This window comes from Peromyscus leucopus, chromosome 13 (assembly GCF_004664715.2).
Source record: "Peromyscus leucopus breed LL Stock chromosome 13, UCI_PerLeu_2.1, whole genome shotgun sequence".
NCBI lineage: Eukaryota > Metazoa > Chordata > Mammalia > Rodentia > Cricetidae > Peromyscus > Peromyscus leucopus.
The window spans coordinates 29,702,740-29,722,075 of NC_051074.1; the positions used below are offsets into that span (position 1 = coordinate 29,702,740).

Here is a 19,336-nt window from a genome sequence, read left to right on the forward strand (position 1 = left end):
GGAAGGCAGAGCTTGAGTTCCCAAAAATCTTTCTGAAAAAGCTTTGTTTCAAGTACTTTTATTTTCACTGACTTGGTAAAGGTGAAAAGCAAGCCCCGAATGTTTTTGCTTCTGGTACCAAAATGCCTGTTTGAAGTGCATGCAAACAGGCATTACCGGCTTTGGAAACAGTAGTAAGTAAACTATCTAATTGGAGAAATACACCTATCAATATCAGCTCAGGGAGAACAGAAATCTCCTGATCTCCCATGGTGAAAAAGCAAAAGCTTGATTAAAAAACCTCCTGTGCTAAAAGTAGAAACTTGACTTTAGCTGTGTATACAGAAATGGGAAGTGTGGCATACCCAAAAGGCAACCTGGGAAATGTAGTTTGAAAAGCAGTCTGAGAAACAGTACCTAATGGAACAGCATGACGATATACAGAAAGGCACTATGGGAAATGTAGGGTTTTTTTAGCTCAAAATGATGATACAGTCCCAAAACTCTGGTTTTTTTTCAGCTCAGAATGCAATTTCTTTTCAAAGCAATGTTAGAAAGCTTAATCTTACTTCCTGAGAACTAAGAGCAGGTGAACAGCTTGCCTCTCAGGAGATTACTAAAGTTCTAATACCATTTGTCAATAAGCTACTTTGAAATATTCTAGAAAACAAAGAAAAATGGTCCTTACACTGGAAAATTGCTTCAGGTGTAAAAAAAAAAACTTACGTGATTGAATTGTGCTTAAGATACAAGAGGGAAACACTGGCATCAGTAATCCTGATCATGGTAATCCTAAAGCAGCTTTAAAAAATTAAGAAGAGGGAATTTTACCCTATGTTACCCTCAGTTAAGTTTAAGAGCCACTGATAAATTAGGCTCTTTCTTCAAACTCTAAGAAAACTTACAAAATAATATCAAACCTCATTATAAACTCTGATTTGAGAAATGATTTGTGTACTTTCTGTCTTGTTAATAGTTCAGTTAAGAAACCTCTTCTAGTTGCTTGCTAATAGAGTTTGCTTTTGGATATAAGTTAGAAATCTTTTCTAGATGTTTGCTAAAGATTATAAAGTAGTTCTATAGAGTTTGCTTTTGAATATGTTAGTTCTGTTAAGAGATTCTTTCTAGATGTTTGCTATAGATGTTTGCTAATAGTTTCCTCTTGAATATAAGTTTGGTAAATAATTCCTCTAAGAAATCCTTTCTAGATATGTGCTAAAAGTTTATAAATAGAGTTTCCTTTTGAATATAGTTTATAATATAGTTCTATAGAGTTTCCTTTTTAATATAAAGTCTGTAAAATAATTCTATAGGGTTTCATTTTGAATGTAAGTTTGTAAAGAATATAAATAAGTATATGTTGAATGTGGGTTTGTGAACAGTGTAAATGTTGAATGTAAGTTCATACTAGAATTGTTTGCATTACTCCATCAATATCTGTCTAGTCTGGACAAACTAGATAAAATTAATTTTTAAAGGAATATATCTTATCTTCAGATATATTTGAATACTTTTTATGATAGCTTAAAATATAATTGTAAAACTTAGGGAAATATGTTTTAATTAGGGGAGCTTTTCTGTCTTCTTCCTAGATGTTTCCATTCCTTCTGTTTCTGTCTAGAAAGGGGTAGGCCTCCCACAAAGGGATAAGCTTCCCATAATCAAGTTAGTTTGTAAAAGTGTTTTTATAATTAGCATGGGTTTCTTTTTACTTGAGTGGATACTTTGAAGTGTTTTGAAATGACTGTTTTCTTCTGGGAATCAAAATAGTCTCTTGAAAGTTTTATTGAACATTTGTTAGGAGAGTTTCGATCCAGGAAAAGGGCTTGGTGCAGCTGAGACTTTTGTAACCACCATAGACCCATTTTAAAAAGGATATTCCATCTTTATTATCCTCTACTCCATTACTGGGAGGTGTGGCAACTATGGAGATTGCTGTAGGTGTTTGCAATCTCAGTAGGGACCAGGGATAGAGCTGAGTTACGCTTGGTACCCTCTCCTGCCAGAGGCTGGTAGCAGCCAAAGGTGGGTAACTTTCTTCTTGATAGCTTCCAAGTCAGTATGCTTGATGGAAATCATATTTCCATGATGGGTAAGGAAGATTAATCAAGGATGGTGACCTAAGACAGGCACAGTCTATCTGAGGGGTCTGGTGGGGGTGGGGCTTTGTTATATCCAGAAGGGGGAATTGTGGAGGTCCACAAAGGTTCCTAGTAAACATTGAGCTTACTTCACTCACCAGGGCTGCATTAGAGGATTGCTTAACCACGTGTGTGGTTACTAGGTGATTTGAAGGCTTTGCACTTGGCTGTGCTAGGGGAAGGTCTTTTGATCCACTCCTTGGAATTTCTATAAATAGCCCTTTAGAAGAGACAGTGGGGCCTGGGGGATAAGAGTCCAGGCCCTCCGAGGCTATTCTGTGTTTCTATCTGTTTCTCTCCCCTTTATCCTTCTATCTAAATATTTCTCACTTCTACCCTACTCAAGAGTTGCCTGGTCATAAATGTGGGAGCTAGTCTCCCACAGAGAGCTTGCTGTGAATATATGAGGACCTGAGTTTGGAGAAACATCAGAAATTCCAGATGCTGGAAGTTGTCATGCACCATACACAGCAGTGAACAACCAAAGAGAGCCTGTCTCAAACATGATAAAGGCAAGGACTTACACCCAAGCTTGTCCTCTGACCTCCACACTCACACCATGCTCTGACACACCTGCACTCACACCTGTGAACATACACACCAAAGTGACTCACAATGTCTAACTCTTCTGAGTACCCAGAACATGGACTCTTAGCAAGAATACATTGAGTGGTTCAATGCTTTTATTACCATTACTACCAGTTAATCTCAATGATCATTGATCATTTTTTTCAAATCTCATTAATCATAGATAAAGAGACTGGGGAAGTGAGCATCTCATGTTCATAAATGTGCATATACATTTATGCTAAATGGGGCCCAGGTCTGTAGCCCTGGGACTTAGAAGATAGAGGCAAGTATTCAAGGTCAGCTTTGATTACATACCTAATTATCCTGAACTACATAATGAGACATTGTTTCAAAGGTACACACAGGCATGCACACACACACGCACACACGCACACACGCACGCACCAAGTTCATCCCAAAGCAAGTCAAAAGAACAGACTAATTATATCTTGGAAGGAGCAAGGCCTGCTGTCCAGCTGAATCACCCACCAGTAAAAGTAAAAATAATGCAGGCAATCGGCATCTGCTGGTAATTTCCAAGCTTATCCAAGGTAATAGCCTCCACTACTTTTTCATCAAGCACACTTATCAGAACCAACATATTGCTAAGGTAGCTAGTGGAAGAAGTCAGGTAAGGATCAGAGGATCACAATAACCATCCACTGAAAAGCACCAAAGTGGTGATTTCTTTCATGTGTTGCACAAGGAATCTCTCAGGGCTTTGGAATCTGACCCATCTCCTCTGGTCGCTGGAAACCAGGGCTGGGAAAAGCCACTGCATTAAAAAAACAAAACAAAACAAAAAAAACACTCTGACAGACATATTCAAACGAGGAATGTTTCTGTTTGTATTTTCTACATTGGGAGGCTGCCTCTCCAAATTTTCAGATGACCACGTAGTCATGGCTTCAGAAACTGTCTGGAGCGTTCATGATAGGACCTTCTTGCTCTTAGAAGCATTCTGGTGTACAAAATAAGGTACATGGGCACGCTCTCTCTAAATGCAGGAATGTCCCTTCTCTTGTTTTCTTATCTGTGTGTTCACAGGTGTGTAGGTACATTTGTATGTGCAGGCATATTGATGTGTGCGCAGGTGTGTGTCTGTGGGTGGACAATCTCAGTTGTCCTTATTCAGACTCCATCCAACTTCATTTTGAGATAGGGTCTCTCACTGGCCTGGAAATAATCAAGGAGTCTAGTCTGGCCTGCCAGTGATCGTCAGAAATCGGCTTATCTCGCCCTCCCTAGCCCCAGCTCTGGTATTACAAGAAAATATTAGATTCCTGACTTGTTTTGGTTTTTAATTTTTTTTAATGTTCATGCAATACATTTTTATCATAATCTTCCACCTCCCCCAACTCCTCCTAGATTTCATTTTCAAATGTAGATTCTAGGCGGTGATCTCATACCTCCATCCTTACAAGGAAGGCATTTCAATGAGCATGCTCTCACCGAGTCCCTCTGCTTTTAAAAGCAAGGGAAATTACCAGATAATGTCATATAAGGTGCTAGTTACTGCATGGCCCAGTATAGTAGTGACAGAATCGCTGCTGCTGCTACAATCCCCCCTTCTATTAATTTACATTGATAATGAAGCTTTGGTGCCTGGATATGACCTTAGAGACTTACTCAGCAAAGCCCATTAGGCAGATCTGTCAGTCCATCCAAGTTGGAGTATGCGGTGTATAATATGCTTGCCACTCTAATGTAGTGACTGTGAAGATCTAGAATGAGTTTAAATGCTGAAAATGTGATTTTCAAAAATGTGTGTGTTCAATGTTGGAATCACACAGTGCTGCAGAAACCTGGGAAGGGTTTGGAGTGGGAGAAGGACCTGTCCTTCTCTCCCAGTGACCCTGGAACAGCTTCACTCCTAGTCACCGCCTAATGCTTGCTTCCCTTGCTGGAACTCCTAATATGACAAGTAGAGTCAGCTTCCTTAAGCTGATTTGTAAGGATTTTAGACTACTTAAGATACATTATTATAAGGTTTAATTTTATATTCATTGAACTTTAAGTGCAAAGTCTCTATTGTATCCTTATAAGATCAAAGTCTATTATCTCAAAGCAGTGGAATCAGGCAACTGTCTGCTTGTGGAATCTACCCACGTGCTTAAACTACATTTTCCAAGCACTGGAACAGCATCCCATGTTTTTCTTCTCAGTGTGTGATGTCAGGCCTGTGGGCATTTCATGCAGTATTCTTCTGTGTTGAATACTCTTACATTTTCTTCTCCCTTGGACACATTGTACTCCATCTTATAATCCCACAACAGTGGAGCATTCTCAGCCCTTGCTTCATTTCATGGACCAAAGATTTACCATTTTAGACAGAGTGGAACAAAGTCTCTAAATGTTATTGGCATGAAGAATGAATTTTTAGAGAAAATCAACACCCCAACTATCTTTCTCTTTTCATGTCATGTTAATTAATCCTCCATAAACTTGGACTTATCAAAGGCAGCAGACGGAGAATTCTCGGGTGCCCAGAGACAGTCTGATCTTCCTGTGACATCTGATCGCATTCTTTGAAGTTTCAAGCATTCTTTCCTGTGACTGACCCTTGAAGTGGCTTCAATGTGCCTCAGATATATCTGAGGAGTGACAGACTAGATGCCTTTTGATGTTTCATTTCATTCTTTAAAATACCCTGTCACATAAACTCAGATCTTTTTGAGAACATGCAATTAACAAGAGAATTCAATTAGTATGTGGAGGCAAGACATCAACACATTCTAATCCATATCTCTAAAGGGAGAAATGCTTGGAACAAAAACTTACCCAAGAAGCTAAGTGGTTTTACTGAGGTGAACAGTTACATAGAAACATCATGGAGAATGGTTATGGTGTTCTGTACTAGTAATGACTCGTTCCATTCAGAGAGGAAAGACCTAGAGAATGAGAGGATATGTAAAACAAGAAACAATAGGCTGCATCTAAAGAAGAAAGTGTCTCCCTGTGCTCTGTAAAGCACACGGGTGTCTCAGCATGGTCTCTGTGATCCTGCAGCACACTAGTTGTCTCCAGGCCCAGGATCAGATACAAAAGAATGGCCTTGTCACTTTTTAAGAAATGGATCGATGCTCTCTTGTATATCCGTTCTAGAGCAAAAGGGTGGGGGCCAGGGTGATGGAGATATGGCTCAGTAGCTAAGAGTACTGTATGCTTTTCCAGAGGATCTGAATTCAACTCCCACCACATACACGGTGGTTCAAAAACCATCTGTAACTCCAGTTCTAGAGGACCCGATGCCTTCTTTCGGTCCCTTCCAGCATTGCAAGCACATGGTGTACAGACATGCACATGCAAAACACTAATACACACAAAAATAAAATAAAATAAAATAAAATAAAATAAAATAAAATAAAATAAAATAAAAAATGGAAAGTTTTTTAAAGAAAGGAAATAGAAAGTTATCATATTAAAATGATGTTTAAAGAGGGTTAAGCTAGAAAGTCAAAGGTAAGTTTTTGGATCCAAACATGCCTAGACTCTGGGATGCTAGGAAGGGCCATTTCATTGGCTAGGATAAATGGGAAGAGGAGAAGTGCCTATGTGGAAGCAGTGGGAAGAGAGAAGAGAGAACCAGGGTGAGACATGTATGAAAGTCAAGGTTGGTAAAACTGCGTATCAGTGAAGGTCACACAGAAGATGACCTCTGAGCATTTAGGCCAAAACATCTGGAGTGGTGATCAAGTTGAGACCCTCCAGAGGGGCGTGGAAGGCCCTGAGGAAAAGGAAAAGGTAACCATGAGTACAGAATCTAGAGCGTACACCATGATTGCCTCTGAGAGCAATGTCACTGACCACTAAGGAAACTTCTGCACATTCCGAGACACTTCGTATGGAGGAGCCTCCAGGGTTGTGCTGAGGACAAAATGCAAATAGTGAAGGCTTCCAGCAGGGACTCATTTCCTCTGCTGTCAGTAAAAGCAGGTCAGGGTGCTAAATGTCTTCTCTTGTCATTGGGGCGGTCAAGTTCACCCTGAACCAGAGAGGCTGCCTGTGCCCCACCACCATTTTATGCTTTGGAAAAAATGTTAACATTGTGACCTTTTGTGGGACAGTTTATCTAAAGCTATCAGTTGCGGCTTGATTTTCAACATGAATATGATTTCTGTCTGCATTCCAAAAGTTGGTATAATGAGGACTTTTTTTTATGAACCCTCCCCTCTTTCCTCCAATAATTTTGCTATCCAGTGACTGAAGGTCAACATGCCAGTCTGCTATATTTGAACAGGCCCACAAGGATCTTGCAGAACTTTTTCTTTCTTTCAAACCAAAAAAAAGTAGGACTCTGAAAACCCAAAATAGCTTAGAATATTTTGTGAAAATTGAGCAATACTATGCTTTTGGAATTAAGTCTTTCCTTCTGAGTACTTGCAATTACCATAAACTTTCTTTAAACTGTAAACTAAATATAGCTATCCAGGAATGGGTCTTGAGTTTTGAAAACACAATCTGTCATTTGAAGTTCTCTTTCTCTCTTGGGGTACTTGAGAAAGACTTCCCACCCTGCTCACTGTCAGCAGCAAGCATCAGAGGCTGTTTCCTTTTCTCTCAGTCCTGTATGTAAAAACTCTTTCACTTTAGAAACCTACAGTGGGCTCTCCTTTCTCCCCAGAAAGCCCTGGCAGCATACATCTTTTCTCATTTCCTACCAGGATTATTCTCTTGCACACAATGCCTAGTCTTCCATTCTGCCAATTACAAAGAAGAAAGAAGGATATAATTGATGTACTGAGTGCACCTTTGGCTCAGACATCTCTCTGAGAGAGCCTATTCATTAGTGTCCCCACACTGACTAGGCTCTTTTCTCCCTTTCATGGAATTGACCCACCCCGGAAGATCTACTCCATGGCTCATACGCTCCCAGAAAAAGAACTTCCATGAGCAAATATGTTTTTAAAGTTACATGTCTACTTCAATGCTTCCAACAAAGCTTTTTGTTTCCAATGGTTTCTTCTGGAGAAGAAATGTATTTGAGGAAAGAGAATTACCACTTTCTTTTAGTTGTCAGGGGCCAAAAAGTATTTAATAATGAAGTGATACATCATTATTAAAGTCATGTCCTTTTGTCCAGTGTTAAATTCTGTACTGCAAACCTACACAAAAGAATTTAAAATCAATAGTAGCTTTTGATGCATTTTATAAATATATATCCTTCATAAGTGATTTTTCATATATTTTGCATAGCTTAACATTAAAATAATATTTCCTTTCACTGATCTTACAAATGTACAGTGATACATTGGTTCCACACAGCCATTATTTAGCAATCAATCAACTTTCTTCTATTTATAAATCTAACTTGATTGTGTTCAAGCCATTGCTGACGATTCATAAATTAGGCTCTATTTCCGTTTCCTGAGTATGTCTGCTTCTGTTGTGCCCTCACCTCATACTCTACACTCAAACCTGGTTACACTCATACGAAAAAAGCTCTGATCAACTTTGAAAGAATTTTTTTTTTTCTGGGCAGCTGACATCTCTGGGATGTGACAGAAGTAGATACTTCTTTCTGTCTGTATCAGACACTTCTGATACTTCTTCACTGGTCCCAAGCATTGCTCAAGCTCTGGATTGTCATTGTCCTCTTATCCATTCCTCAGAACAGCAGTGAGATGCATTGTAGCTTGTGGGATGTGTGTAACTGTGGAATACAAGTAAACATCAAGACATCCGGGAAAACTGAAAGTGCATTGTTCACTGCTTGCCACCTGAGCGTGCATACTGGCCCAAGTTAGCATACAAAGTGGCTAAGCAATGTACATGGAGTAATAGTTCCGTCCCCTTTTCCTATGAAGCATTTCCATTTTACACTCAGATACATTTTGTACATCAGTATTATACTTATTTACCAGCAACAAGCTTAATTAAACCGTGTACTGCTGCTAAAAGCATTCCATAAGTAAGGACTCACTTGCTATAAAAAAAAATAATAATAATTTAGCTGAGGCTAACCTCCAGTCTGTTAGCCATGCTGCACGATTATCTGAAGCTACTGAAGCCCTTACCATTCCCCATTTACAGCAAGGGGCAGAATGCATTGCAATCCCACACCCAACCCTTTCTTCCCCAGACTTCCCCACCAATGGCACCTTTCATCTGGTGTTTGCTAGGCTGTGATTCCTCCTTGATGACGAGAATTTGTTTTATCCTAAACACTAAAAGGATCCCTTTACTTGGCTGTCCCTTTCTAATAATCAATTAGAACATTTTGAGTCTTAGTAGGTATCAGTAGCACAATTCAAGGATCTTTTACATCCAACCAAAATGAATTATGAGGTATATCCTATGAATAATCATTACTCATATACTAGAATCCAGTTCTCTCTTGTAAAAGGAGACTAACACACAAGAACCCACTCATCCAGTTAAATTATCATTGAAAGGAAAATGCTACCTTGACATTTGGTTAAACCCAATATGAAAGGTTATTCAATGCCACCTTTGCTTCTTTTTTTTTTTTTTTTTTTTTTCTTCGAGACAGGGTTTCTCTGTGTAGCTTTGCGCCTTTCCTGGAACTCGCTTGGTAGCCCAGGCTGGCCTTGAACTCACAGAGATCCGCCTGGCTCTGCCTCCCGAGTGCTGGGATTAAAGGCGTGCGCCACCACTACCCGGCTGCCACCTTCCCTTCTATACAAGACTTTTATTGGTGTCATTGTTTCTGCTCAGTAGTTTGGTATGCTTTAAATAGACTTTGTGCAATTTCCTCCTTGAAACAGTGGAAAGGTATTTTATCCAAGAGTAGAATACAGAAGACTCCAAAAGGAAAGTCGGCAAAGCCATAGATTAAATCAACAGGAACTTAAATGTATGAAATTGAGCAAAATCCTCTGTATTCTAGACGTGTGTGTGTGTGTGTGTGTGTGTGTGTGTGTGTGTGTGTACATGTGTGTATATGTGTGCTAGACTTTTAAGCTATTATAAACTTAATTCAATAAACAGTTAATCCATTGACCAAACATTCCAAAATTATAATAAAGGAATTTGAGAAAAAAATCTTAGTATGCTTCCATAAATTGAAAATTCATGGTCCCATTTTAGCCACAGATGTCTTCTTATTAAAAGATTCTTTTCCTGCTCCTAGGAAATTTCATTTCCATCAACTCTCTCCCCTGGCCATTATGGGCTCTTTTCTGTCTTTCAAATGTATACTCCTGCTTTGAGCCTCTGTTTATGCTCTTGACCTCTGGCTGGGCCCCTGCTCTTTCCTTGGATGGGAGTGTGACTGATACCTTGCTTTATTCAGATCGCAGTTCCATGTTATCTTTACAGCCTTCAGAAATCTTTTATCACAGTGTTAGAGAAGCCTGCCAAGATACGCTTTCCAAAATAGCATCTTACTTCTTTAAGCCTTCATCTGGCATAGATCTTTCCTATAGTTTTCATTATCTGACATATATGTTTATTAATTACTCCTTTGATTGTGGTCCTGCCACAGTAGAACAAAACAAGACTCTACATGTATTTCTAGTCTTGTTTTGCCCACTGATTCCCCAGTTAACAATGCCCAGTGGGAAAACAGCAAGAGCATAACAAGTAGATGAGTAGATAAAAGTGAGTAAGAAAACTAGCATAAATGGCATATCCTTCTCATAATGACATTGAAAAGCTTTTCATATGTATATACATATATTTACATATGTGTACATACTACATTCTGATTATTCTCCCGCTATTTCTTATCCATCTTCCAGCCTTATTAACCACTCCCTCTCCTTAAAAGTCCTTTCCCCAAATTCCTGCCCTTTTGCTTTGTGCCTTACTTGATCAGAGTCATAGCATTAGGGCTATCTATTGAAGCCTGGTGGTTTCACCAGTGGGTATACAAGTGAAGGCAATGATTTCCCCTCTTCCTTTATCAGTAGCCAATACCTCAGTGGTGAGGGTAGAGTCCCATGAGTCTCTCACTCACCCATGCCTGACTGTTGACACACCCATTCTTGTGCAGATCCAGTACAAACAACAGGAGCTCCTTCCTGTGAATTCATGATTATAATGGGTGTGTCATGTCCAGAAAATGGTATTCTGCAGCCTATCCCTGTATATGCTGGCTCTTAACATCCTTTCTGTCACATATTCTTGATGGTACCCTGAAATGAGGGTGGATGGTATAACTGTCTTGTTTAGAGCTGGATAATTAATCTTCTCTTGTTCTCAGCACCTTGAGTGGTCATTCACCACCATTCACTGAAAAGAGAAACTATTCTGATTGAGGCTGGGAGTGGCATTTATGGGTAAGAATATAAATACTGGGCCAGTGAGAGTGCACAATGTGTAGGTAAGTCATTGCTAAGCATGATGACTTGAATTTCATCTCTGGAACCATATGGTGGAAGAAGAAAAGTAATTCGATCAAGTTGTCCTCTGCCCATAACAACCCCCCCACACAATACACTTATGCACAGGTACATGCACACACACATTAAACAAATAAATGTTAAAAATAATTATTTAGGGTCTGGAGAGGTGGTTCAGAGGATAAGAACACTGACTGCTCTTCCAGAGGTCCTGATTCAATTCCCAGCAATCACATGGTGCCTCACAACCATCTGTAATGAGATCTGGTGCCCTCTTCTGGTGTGCAGTCATGCATGTATACATAATAAATAAATAAATCTTTAAAAAAATAATTATTTAGAAGACAGGTTGACATTATTTCAAGAAGATTCATCTCCCTTCTAGGGCCTATGACCTCCCACAGAACAAAATCTTTGGCCATTATACCTGGTTTGGACAGTATCATAAGGTCTTGAGTCCACTCAGAATGGTTGCTTACTCCTATAATGATTGTGCCACTATTGCACAAGTGTGCACATCTTACACTGCAGACTGGTATTGTGATTTGTATGGAGGTTTCAGAGATGGCTATGTAAGACCACTGATGCCTTTTCTCCCTTAGAAGCTTGCACAGTGATTTCCAGCACCATGAAAGCTAGGGAGGAAGTTTCCAGTTCAGACCCATCTTAACCTCTCTATAACTTATGATCAGAGTACATGGTATCTTCAGCAATATGGTCTTATCATCCAGTTCTGGTGGACATCTAAGAAGAATGGCAGGAGCCTGTATTATTTTAAAGGACCTCTGGATCTTCCTTAATGAAAGACTTACAGAAGAATGTGATATCTCACACCTGGCACTGAGATTTTTGTTTAAACACCCATAGCTTTTATGGAGCTCAAGTTAAAAAATTAGTTTCAAAACAAAATTTTTATAAGGAAATAAGTCACTTAAAACTAAGAGAAATATCATAATGTAATACTACTATGCACCTGTTGTAACTGATAAGTTTAAAAATAAAGCCTGATAATACCAAGTACTAGCATAAACTTGGAGCAACTTGCATTTTGCCATTTTGCTAATGGAAATTGAAATCGGTAAGTTTATATAAAGGCTCATTAGAACCACGTAAACTTGCCTTAATACTTAATAATGCTCATTTCTATGTGTTCATCCAGAATGCCTCCCCCACAAAAAACTTAAACCAAACAAAAACGCATGCAAATATCTACAATAGCTTTATTTCTAACCATCCAAAGACATAAACAAACCAAATGTCTTTCTAGTTGTAAAAATAAAAATTCTCTGTATACCCAGAAACAAATAAAGCAAATCAATCAATGCAGATAACAGCAAAATGAACTTCAGATTCATTGTGCCAAGTGAAGAGAACTTGTCTCAGCAAAGTCTCTAAACTACAAGATGCATATGACATTCTGGAATAGACAAGATCCTAGAGGTGGAAATAAGATGAAACCCCAAAGGCAGAGTCTGGGTAGATGTGTATGATTTCAGGATTTGGAGCATAGGTACTCGCACTGGGATTTAAAGCACATTTTTGCATCTTGGTTTCAGTAAATTACATAGATCTGAGAGGTAAGGGCGATAGAAGGAGAAAAAGCAATTACAACCTGACTTGTTAGGATTCTATGGGTTCCTGACTTTCCCTGCCATGTAACATTCCTGTCTTAGAACATTCAGGTGTCACAGATGTGTTAATATACATTAGTAATGTTACTCAAGTCCAGGATGTTGAAAAATCCATGATGCAGTTGGCTCAGGGTCTTATGAAGCCTATTTCTTATCAAGGACAAAGTGATATGTACACTATGAAGGATGGAAGGATTATGGAGCCCCTTTAGTAAAGACACTGATCCTTTTGGTAAGGATGGAGCCCAGCTCAGCCATCACTCCCTGGAGCCCCGCCTCTTAATGGCAACACATTGGGGATTGGGTTCCAATATATGAGTTTAGAGTGGTTCTCAACCCCAGAAGGGTCACATATAAGATATTCTGTATGTCAGATATGTACATTACTATTCAAAACAGTAGCAAAATTATAGTTACAAAGTAGCCACAAAATTATTTTATGGTTGTGGGTCACCACAATGTGAGGAACTGTATTAAAAGGTCTCACATTAGGAAAATTGAGAACCACTAATTTAGAGAAATGCAACATTCAGATCAAAGCAACACTCATCCCTTTTGTTCCCTATCATAGCATTGTGTGGATTTCTCCATCTTATGAACCATTCTTTGCAATTATGTATTCCAATACTCTTTTGTTTATTATTTTATCTCTGTAAATATGAAGATCAATTCCATACTATGCACAATATGTTACCCAGAAAGCAAACCATATCATGCACATTAGAAGCTTTGCTAATGTTTAATGTATGAAAGAAAAAATAAACTTTGGTGAGAAGACTGTGAGAATAGAAATAGGTAAAGAGGTGTTTCAGTTGGCACAGAATGAGCAAGCCAACATAACTGGGAGAGGTACCATCACTTCTGGACCAGAAGTCAAATTTCCTTTAAGAGTTTCAACTGGTAAAAGAGGGAGTTTGTATTTAGACACAAAGAGTCCAAGATGACCACAGCAGATCCAAGTGTAACAACTACCCATTAGAAATGTGAAAAGTAGGCTCCTAGGAAAGGCCAAAGCTGAAGCAAGAGATAGGAGCTTGTCATTCCTCCGGGTGAAAATTAAAGCTCTGTGAGGCCCTGGGCTCTGCAAGGAGAATGATTGATGGGAGAGGAAAGAGCAGTATTCCTGAAAGAAGTCCTTATGAAAAAAGCAGGGAAAGCCGATCTGAAGAGGCAATCCTCCCCAGCATCTCTGGACAACTCAAATTCATCTTCTAACACACTCATCAAGTACTAGAGCTTTTGTTACCTCTTGACCCCAGGCAAAGCTAACCACTTTGTTCTTGGAATATTTGCCTCGGATTACCATTAGTCAAAGCACCTCCTTTCCTTCATCACATTCCTGGGAGTACTTTCCAAACATTGAGTTGGTGTTTTGTGCCTATTCTTTTACTTTATTTCGCCACACAGTCTTACCTTGACTAGGCTTGCCTTGCAACTCTGATCATCCTGCCTCCCTCTCCCTAGTGCTGAGAATGCAGTGTATGACTCCATATCAGGCTTGGTCATCGTTATTTCCCCAAATGAACTCAATGAACATTTGTTAACCAACTGCCAGTTAGAGAGAGTAGAGAAAGAAGATGAAAATAAGAATGGCATGTCACAAACAAAGGAAGAGAGCTTGTCAGACACTGGAAATATAAAGAAACTGCTAAGATACCCTCTAAATTCCATGGCCTCCTTTTACTAATAGAAAGCATGCATCAATCAATTGCCTATTGTGTTGGGTGATCATGGTTTTGTAAATATCTTATTTGGTCCCCAGAACAACTTTTTCAAGTGGCATTTTTATCCTGGAGTGACTGATGCAAGAACTAAACCACAGAAGTCCATTAAATTGTCTAAATATATTAAGTGTGTGAGATGAGGTGGTAGAGTTTTCTGTCCTTCCTCCAGATCTTAGAAGCTAGAAGTAAGTCTCTTCTCCAATCTAAGACACCAACCAAAAGGGCAGGCATTGTTCTGTAACAATAGGACTGGGTTTAATTTGTAAGAGCCAATTCTTTCCTCTCTGTCTTGTACCCAAACTGTGGTGTCTTGGGGCTGTCTGTTGAAATGAAAGCAGCTGCACTGTGGAGCAGAGGGATCTTTCCTCCTTATTCAGGACACTCTTGAAATTTCCAGGCGAATTACACCATTACCACTTCAAAACTCGGGAATGCACAGCACACAGCACGTTCATTATTAGCACTCCATCTGAAATAAGCAAGGCTGGAACTAAAAATAGCAGATAACTAAATGAGCCGTGGAGAACCTGGTGAGCATCTCTCTTTTCCCACTCAAAAATGACTCCCTCAGCAGGAAGCTATATTCATAAAGCTTCAAAAATATTAAATGCTCAAGCACATACTTTATTTTTCTTCAAGCGCTCCTTCTAGTCCTTTGTCCAACCATTAGACAAAAAAAGCAGGTTAAAATTGCTTAACACACTAGGCTAGATAGCTCACTGAAGCTAGTATCTTTATTTTCTTTCCTTGTTCCCTTATCAGACTCATTTTAAGGAAAAAATTTTATATTTTATGTATGTGGGTATGTGCCTGACTGTGTGTATGGTGCACCATGTATGTGTGGGCTCCTGTAGAGGTCAGAAGAGGATGCTGGGTTCCCTAGAACTGTAGTTACAGACCATTGTGAGCCACTCAATAATGGGTCCTGGGAAATGAACCTAGGTCCTCTGAAAGAGCAGCAAGTGTTCTTAGCCTCAAACCCACCTCTTCAGCTCCCTCTCCCCCCACCCCCACTTTTTGATACAAGGTTTCTTTGTGTAGCCCTGGCTGTGCTGGAACTCATTCTGTAGACCAGGCTGGCCTTTAACTCAGAGATTCACCCTCCTCTGCCTCTGCTGGGATTAAAGGTGTGCATCACCACCATCATGTTGGACTACTAAAATATATGGGAAAAGAGTTAGGAGTGTGAAAGGGATGGTTACACGATACTTTGTCCAAGCGTGGTGTTTACCTCACTCAGATAGCCTGATACAATGGTTTTACCCATGGAAACGGGGGCCGGAAGCTAGGAGGGCACAGGGGTTAGCTGACAGAGACTCAGAACTGGAACACAACTTTGTAATCACCCAAAGTCAAGTCTTTAAATTAGGACATATAACCCAAATGTAAGATGCATGAGATATCACTAACGCACAAAGATTATGGCTTGAGTCAAGGCCTTGATATCTGACAGACTGGCTGTAATGCTGCTTCTATGCAAAATAAACAAAGTATTGGCCCCTGTGGTCAAGGGCAAAGAAGATAACAACATTTAAAGGATGGTTACCGCTGGCTGGGTACTTATATGTCAGGAGCTGTTTCATGCCATGTACGTATGCTAGCTTTCACATTGTATCCTAAGTCTAGAGGTTTCATTCAAATAATATGAGATGCTTTAGTTCAGAGTTCCCAATGTAGTATTATTTTGTTAATTATTAATATTAATATAAGTAATTCTAATCAGGATAGGCAAATGGCTCAGTGATTAAAAGGCTTGGCACACAATCATAAGTACTGAAGTTCAGATGCCCAGCACCTGTGTAAATGGTAGGGGTGTGGGGCAGCCTGTAACTCCAGCTTCACAGATGGAAACAGAATGTCCCCAGGAAAGCTGGCTAGTGAGACTAGCCATAGTCATGATCTCTGGGTTTGACTGAGAGACTCTGCCTCAATGAAGAGTGGAAGGGTAATCAAGAATGATCCCTGACATCCATCTTGGGCCTCCATATTTATAAGCAACCATGTGCACAGGTACACACACAGGCATGCCAACACACATGTAAAAATGCATACATAAATAAACATTAAAAAATGAAGAAAGAAGGAAAAGAAAGAAGAAAGAAAGAAAAAGGAAAAAAGAAAGAATCAATTACTAAGCACAAGTAACTGTCTAGCATCATATCAGACAACCCCTTCCTCAGATGTAGGAACTCCAAGGTAGCAGGTGGCCAAATGGCAGGCTGACTTTTGTCACTTCCCATCCACCATTAAGAAAGTGTGGCAACTTTGCCCACCCTGAAAGGGCCAAGGGAACTGCAATTCAACTACTCCCTCCTCCTCAGGCAGACCTAATTGAAAGATCAGTCAAAGGCTGATGTGACAGCTGAAACATTTTGTTGGGACCACAACATTATAAGCCTTTTGTGAATCAGTCCACAGTCTAAAAGAATGAGCTCTGAAATGATGAAGAGCTGATTCCGGTCAGAATGTTTGTTGGGCTGCATGGTAAAACAGGATTAGCCAGGGTGTTCATCTGGTGCCTGTAGTTTAAGCTCTGATGTTCCTCGGATGCAGAATTAATGAGGTTTTTGTTTCAGTGATGGCCTTCCAAATCCTGAAGATCAAAGAAAGGCCAGGGACAAGCACATGGCACCAGTTGTTTAATGATAACTCAAGTAGGCTTCAAACCATGCCGCCTTTGAGATATTACAATATCATATCATCACTAAGTGGATTAATTCAGTTAAATCATTTACACTACAAAAGTTTCTCCTTCTTAAAGAAAAATGTTACCCAGGAATTTTAATGAGGAAAATCTGATCTTAAATGAAAGTACATAAAACGCACTTTTACTTAGAAAAATTGGACAATTAGAGATGTTTCAGAAGCACTCTAGATCAGACTATTTGGGAAGCATGGAAGACAGCTATGTTCAGAAAATTGACAAATAGAATTGACCTTGGTGCCCTCAAGACTAAATCCAAGGTCAAGTCTGAACCACGGGGAGCCGAAACACCACACCCCCAAACCATCTGAGCTTCTAGGTCTTTATCATCAAAATCATAAATTCTGCAAAGACCTTTGTCTATGAAGTAGTAACATTGCAACAATTATTAGGTGAGTTTTAATAGCTTGAGTCGTAGAATTTTCTAACCCTGCAGACAATACTGGCCGTCACTATCAATACTACAGAATTCACAAGACAAATTACATCTCAGTCCAGAATATTTATGAAAGAAAATTTGCCTTCAATATCTGAAGTCGTTTCCTTTTCGTGATTTTAGGTAAATGTATTCCAAATTTCTATCACTGTTTATAGTTCCCTTCAAATCATAACCAAACCATGTTCTGAAAGAATAACTCACCTCTTGAATGGCTCACACACAGCTCCTCAGCGGACCCCTCCCTGCTCCCCCCACAGCTCCTCAGTGGACCCCTCCCTGCCCCCCCACAGCTCCTCAGTGGACCCCTCCCTGCTACCCCACAGCTCCTCAGTGGACCCCTCCCTATTCCCCCCACAGCTCCTCAGTGGACCCCTCCCTGTTCCCCCCCCACCAGCTCCATAGTGGACCCCCTCCATGTTTCCACCATGTGCTTTTTTGATACCTTCTCATCGATGTAGAAGCTGAAAATCATTGTTTACATCACTTAGTCCAACTTGTCCTGTTATTAATGGCTAAACTCACATTCTAAACAAGGTTTGCAAACTCTGTTCTATCAGGAAATAGAAATGAATTCCAGTTTTATGCAAAGGGATGGATTCAGAGATTTAGAGGCCCTTTCTGCTTTATATGTGAAGTTAATCAATGTTCTTGACTTTTTTAAATAAATAAAAAAAATATGATCAAAAGAACTTAAAGTTCTTTCGGTATCTACAATAGTTTAGGTTTATTTTATCTATTTATGTCAGAGTTTTCATCTTACTTTGTTGTGTTTCCTTGGTGTGTGTGTGTGTGTGTGTGTGTGTGTGTGTGTGTGTGTGTGTTGCACATGTGTGTGTGTGCAGGTCCCCATGCACACATATGCATGGAGGCCAGAAGATAACGCCAAGAGTCCTTCCTCAGGTTTCCCCCTTGAGACAGCCTTGCTTTTCTACGAGTTCTGGGGATGAAACTCGGATCCCCATGCTTGGATAGCAAGCACATTCCCGACAGCTGTTTTTCTAGAACCTTCTTCCTTATGTCTAACATGACTATTTATAAAATGTTAAATACTTGCTAACATATTCATTAATGAAATACATGCGATTTCCAAAACATAATAAAACTTTGAGCCAAGGAGAAGATGAGTTTATTGCGACTGTTTGCAAATCTCTTCAACTTCTGACTTAAGAGACAACTGGTCTCTTCTTAGTGCTTCTGCATTCAATCCTCTGGGCCGCCACTGGTCACACTGTTTCTAGAAAGGTAACTGAATACTCAGAGATAATGGGCATTAAAACATCAAATGCTGTTTTGCTGTTAGGAAGATCTCTCTAAGAGGAGTGAGAAGCCAGCCCCACTGCCAAGTTTAGTCGGCAGGAATAGCACCAAGTTGATTGTTCAGTCACCTGTTCACATACAAATTGTTTGTGCTATTTCAAAAGAAAGATGGAGGTTTGTCATCCTTAGGTAACAGTATTGAAAGGGAAGATGTGCCCAAGACAGGTCACACATCTGAGGCAAAAATGCTGTAAAAAAGAGTTTCTGAATTTGTGTTCACTCTATTCTAAAACAAAATTACCATATTTCTGCTTTTATAGGATAAAAGAGAAAATATTTTGTTGTGATTAAATTCAAATTCTAATTTAGAGGTATTAACTGAATTAGTCAAATCTATTACATTGCTTAAGGGAAGGTTGTAATCACAAATTAACAGATATTCACCTTAAAAGAGAACCATAATAACATTGGAAGTCATATTCAAAATCGAATCATTTAGTTACTTAAGAAATTATATCTTCAAAATATTTGTCCTTGAAAGATTCTTTTTGTCTTTGATTTGAAACCTAAGGCCCCAAACTGCAT

General features: G+C 39.5%; 1 protein-coding gene across 4 annotated transcripts in view; it reads left to right on the top strand.

Annotated features, from left to right (window-relative positions):
• The window catches only part of LOC114696427 (SPHK1 interactor, AKAP domain containing), a 151,692-nt gene that overhangs the window by 47,123 nt on the left and 85,233 nt on the right, over positions 1 to 19,336 (top strand). The gene's annotated exons all lie outside the window — the stretch shown is intronic.